Raw genomic sequence first — 5716 nt, forward strand, 5'->3', positions numbered from 1 at the left:
GAGCTTTCTTCCACATACTACAAAGCTGAATGCTGGAATGAAGCTTATTCCACAGCTTAGGTAATCACTTAACGCCAGGTGACCCGTACACTTGTTTGTCCTCCTATTCCATAAAAAAAGTATAGTAGATTATATGAAATATTAATATTAATACATGGTTCTTGTCTGTTTCTGCTCAGGCCACCTACATTTGTACAATGTTATAAGGAGGCTAAGTTGTGATATTATTTAAAAGATGGTCTGGGAGTTTCTTGTCAGTTCTTCTCCCCGTGTCGAAGCCCCTTTATGAACTGATGTAGCTTCTTGATGTTTACTAAGTGTCGTTGGAATATGTTATGTCACTCCCTATGGTGAATAAAGATATTTCTATTCTAGTCTTGACTTATTCTTTACGTGTTAAAGGATGAATTGACTCGTAAAATATGTAAGTCCATGGTATAAGTACTTCCTCAATTGTATTTCCAACGAAATACATTAATTAGTTTTCAGAACAGTCAGTCTACTCTTATTCAAAGAAAAACTATGTTTCGATCGAAGTTTGGTGTGTTTCCTACTACAGTTCCATTCGTTCGAAGTTAAGTCCCAAAGGTCATTGTTTGACATTTCAAATTTCTAAACCTACATGCAGCTGTTTGTTCGGAATGTTAACCTTAAAATTTACGAAAAAATATATGTTTTTCACCTCTTGATATTCGTTAGTGTGGATTTTGTTGCAAATTTGCTTGAAATAATTTTAATGATGCTTTTAATAGATGTTGCTGTATGTGAAGAGGATTTAGAACGTAGAAGGAACCGGCGCCGCTTGTGCAATCAATTTAATATTAGTAATATTCCTGACTTACAATTTGTATGAAACTGAAATAAATTATAGCCTCCTGTGTTTTACGTAAGTTATGAATGTATCAGGGGTGGTATTAATATTCCTGAGTTGCCTCTGTCTGGACTCCAATGTGAAAGAAGCAGGCTGGTGCCTCGTCACCTCAAGCTCTACAGGCAGGTCGAAGGGCATGAGCTGCAATAGTACAACTGTTAGAAAGGATAAAGTTAGAACTTTATCTTACTTATTTCTTTCTAACAGTAGTGGTACTCTTATCTTTAGTGACATTTATAATAAGTTTAATTTTTATTATGAATAAAATAACAAAATTTATTTTTCATTTTATTATAACAGGAAAAATTACATACAAAGAGTACTGAGTCGTATAATTTCAAAGGTATAGCTTCATCATCGTATGTGAGACTTATGACAACTTACATCTTATAAAATGTGTGAATTAAGACGTTAACGTGTTGAATATTGACGAAAACTTGTATTTTTATAAAACTGTATCAATTATCTAGATAGAATCGAAACTAATACCAAATAATGTATATTATGATAGTCACACAAATTTTACTATAATTTAGTAATTATAATAAATAAATAATAAATCCTTATTTATACATTAAAAACCTATTCTAATGTACAAATACTGTATTACGAAAGGTGAAAATCTTAAAGAAAATTAAGCAAATTTTAATTTTATATTATTATACTTTATTTACTTTTTTTTTTCTTTTTTTACTTACTCGTGTAAGCCTTTCAGTTTTAGACATTTGAGTATTTTTGTTGCGTCACTTTGCATATTATATTGTAATTGAAATGATTTGTAAAACAATTAAAATGTAAATTTTGACTTAAAGGGGTGGCAATGACTTTCTTGCTACTTCTTCTCATTAGCTCAACCCTTTACAAAGTAGCGCTAAATTCAATAAGAAACAATATTTTTATTTAATTTTTTGACATTTATAAGTGTCATTTCCGTGACCTACATGAGTAAAGTGTTTTTGAATTTGAATAGTTGAAAATTTATAATTAGCACATTAAGGTTCATTAAATATTACGAATATAATTAGTGCTAACTTGTACTTTAGTGATGTCTAAACTAAGTAGGTTGACTTAATATTATATTTTATAACTAAACATTAAATTCTAACTTTACTAACTAATAACTAGTTACGATAAGGAATACCGAGGAAACCACGAAAACTTAAAGGTACTTACTTAGTCGTAAATACGTATGTAATTTCTAACAAGTTTCTAACAAAGGTCTAGATGTGGCCAGGTAGCAATCAATACTGAGAGACGGACCGCGCATGCGCGAGAAACATGTCCGCCAAACATAGCTTTGATCGAAATTGTGAAAACACAACATTGAAAAATAGAAATATTGAAAAAAACATGGCGTCAGAAAAGGAGAATCACGTTACTAAAGGTATGTTATGAATATTTATAATAATAATGTGGCTTCCTTGTTGGATTTGACGTGTAGATTGTTAAATAGTGTTAAATAGTGGTATCGGCATGTAGCTGTCAAATATGTTCTAAGCTGCATGTAACTGTACGTCACTAAAGATGTGCCGGACTCAGACAAGACAGACCAACATATAAATTATTTAATTTGTCTTATTTATATTAGAAAGACACGAACAGATATACATAATATATATTAATATTATTTAAAAAATAATAATAAATTGTCTCTCTGAAGGCATGATGTGGATAATCAGTAACTTAAACGTTTTACTATTAAATTTTACGCATAAATTAAGTATTATAAGTTAGTTATTTACGTATTTTGTGTCGGTATTTAATATTTTATATGCAAAAGACAATCTAATATCGATATTTTATCGATATTAGTTTGTCTTTTTTTATAGATGATAATAACTTGTGATCTTCATAAAATATCTGGGTATATATACCAAAATTATCTTCATATAGCTGACCCGGCAAACGTTGTTTTGCCATATAAAGTATAATTCACGCGATAGTTTTATAAGTAATGAAATATTGCCTATATTATAGCCTGTACATATTTTGTTCTATTGTCAATAGTTTTTGCAGCGCACGCAAAAATAGGTTTTCGATTTTACACCTTGTGTTACAAAATATAATATATATATAGCAATTTTATTACGGATCCCTAATTTTGAAAAAAAAACAAAACATAGCCTATAGCCTTCCTCGATAAATGGACTACGCAACACTGAAAGAATCATTCAAATCGGACCAGTAGTACCAGAGATTAGCGCGTTCAAACAAACAAACAAACAAACACTGCAGATTTATAATATTAGTATAGATTATTATTTGGAATTATGAGTATAATTAAGCTACTTTAATTTATTAATTACATAAACTAAACTAGGTTTCCGGGAAATACAAATATGGGGTATGTTGAATGAACATGATTGCACTGCCAGAACTCAAAAAATGCTTTACCAGCCTTAAAATTAAATAACTAACCAAATAAAATAATATTAATTATTACTTTTAAGAGTAAGAGTACCTATACTAAGTTTTCCAAATAGACCCTTATTAAATTAAAATACACAATACTCTGCAGCCTATTAAAATATAACCTATCAAAAAATTTTTATAAAATTTTTAAATTTTGATGAATTTCGTACATTACACTTATGTTTTTCTACAAAATCTTATGACTTTCTATATTTTTCTCGTTATCGTAATAAATTTTGCTAAAAGTTACTTATCTGACTTTAATTGATTTGATTTTGCAAGTGTTAGAAGTATTTACCATATTTAAAAATATATAATTTTGGTATATATTTAAAATCTAAAAAAAAAAAACTTTCACTCATTTTTGTTTCAACTTTTTTGACACGACACTTATTTTTAAAGATCATAATCTTTAAATACCCTTTATCACTTTTTATCTTTGCTAAAAGCTTTGATTTAATTTTTTATAAATTGAATTGAATTACTTGTTTATTACTATTATACCAATTATTATTATACCAAGGATAAATTTAAAATGTCTAAGCTGTTCAGCTAATGCAGTGTTCCTTCCTTAGCAGTTAATAATATTATCATGACAAATAGCACAGAGTTCCATAAGTAAATTTGATCAAAACATAGAAATACAGAAAAAAAAATTTTTTTCATCTGTTAATTTTAATTGTTATTGAATTGACATTTTAATGCAATAACAAACACTTTTTAAAGAATTAAAACGCGTGTTATTGTAACTGTGTTTTAACATTACATTTTGGTAAGAGTTTAATTTTTAGTTAACCCGACGTTTCGAGACCTTTCCAGAGCACGTTTTCAGCGAGACTGTTTTATTTAAATATGTAATATTAACGTTAATCAAAGAAAATACTAACAAACACTTGCACCGTATAAGATGCTTTGTAGGCTCCCAAACGACGTACACACTATGCTTTGGTAACAGTAACGATTATGGTTACGGGCAACGACGGTTACAAAATGAGTACCATGAAATCGTCGCGCGATAACAGTAAGAATTCCGCTACAGGAAGAGCGAAAAATCGGCATATTTTTCGATCTCAATTTTTGCCATCATGTAACATTTCAGGCCAATCGCTTGAGGAAAACAGATTCAAAATTCAACTGCAAGAGTTGACAGACAAAAGTTACAGATAAAAGTTTTTAATAAATAATATTTTTATCCTCCAGAAACTGAAGAGGTTCGAGGTTCGATCGACGAGCTCAAAGAGCGGTTATCATCAATGAAGCGGATCCTAGAAGATCGGAATTCGTCAGGGTCTGGCACTAAAGATCTATTCCAGGGTCACGCACCGAGCATGGAGGGCACCACCATGATTGATGGCAGCTTCCTGAGCTTCGTATTTGGTGGCTCCCTCGTCGTGATCATAAGCGTCTCATTTTACGCTTTCTACAATCTGTACCATGCAGTTTTGAAGAAATTCCCCTCGCCTCATACGGAATTGTAAATTCTCCCCATTTTTAGGGTATCGGAGAAACTTGTGGCCAAAGAAAGGCTTGAGACTGCGCATTCCTTTTAATTATAAGTATTTCCTATATTATAATAAGATGTATAATAAATGATTATACATTGCTATCGTTTTTTTTTTTCACTTGATCGTAACCGTTTTGTGAGAAAATTGTTGGGCTTCTCGACGATTTTCATGTTACATTGGAGACAGACTAAATAAGAAAGGAATACAAGTGATACAGCTGCATTAATCATGTCGCCTAACTAGTGACTTATATACCAACACTGCTTCACTAGTCCCTTAACATATGGATTCTTTCAATAAGTTTCTTATTGAAATAAATTCAATTAAATTCTATTTCTAAGTAAAACTACTAGGTACTACACCCGCGGATTACAACATAATTGTGTTGTTTGATGTCACATTTGTTTCATGTCATCAAATTCAATATAATATATTCAACTATTTTTATTCAAAATACGATAAATAATCACTTATTGAACGTCAAAACTTAGCACCCATTCGAAATAGTATGCCTTAAACCAAAACCAAAGAACGAGCGCAAGAAACAAAGTGGTTTTTTTTTTATTTCGTTACAATATACGCAATAAGTACAATAAAAGTTATAATTAAGTAGTCTGAGGGTATTCGTTCATATCCCAGTCTGTAGTATTATTAAGAAAATCATTTATGTTACCTTAACCACACAAACGTTTTTCAACAGTTCTTTTGAATTTAATAAAACGTTTGTTTTGTACATTTTCTGGGATCATGTTGTAAAAGAATATACATCACCCAATAAAAGACTTACTACTCGATTTAAACGAGTAGGAGGCACATCAAGTTTATGTTTGTTCTTCGTGTTAACATTATGATTGTCGTAGTTTTTAGTGAAACCGTTAATGCGTTTTTGAACATACAGAACATTATCAAGAATATATTGAGATGCAAC

General features: G+C 30.3%; 1 long non-coding RNA gene across 1 annotated transcript; it reads left to right on the forward strand.

Annotated features, from left to right (window-relative positions):
- The first annotated feature begins 2029 nt into the window (after nt 1–2029).
- Nucleotides 2030–4887, forward strand: LOC126977535 (uncharacterized). Its single transcript, XR_007732224.1, has 2 exons — nt 2030–2255; nt 4484–4887. It is a non-coding gene; the product is annotated as an uncharacterized LOC126977535 (long non-coding RNA).
- The last annotated feature ends 829 nt before the right edge of the window (nt 4888–5716 follow it).

This window comes from Leptidea sinapis, chromosome 2 (genome assembly GCF_905404315.1).
Source record: "Leptidea sinapis chromosome 2, ilLepSina1.1, whole genome shotgun sequence".
Classification (NCBI taxonomy): Eukaryota; Metazoa; Arthropoda; class Insecta; order Lepidoptera; family Pieridae; genus Leptidea; species Leptidea sinapis.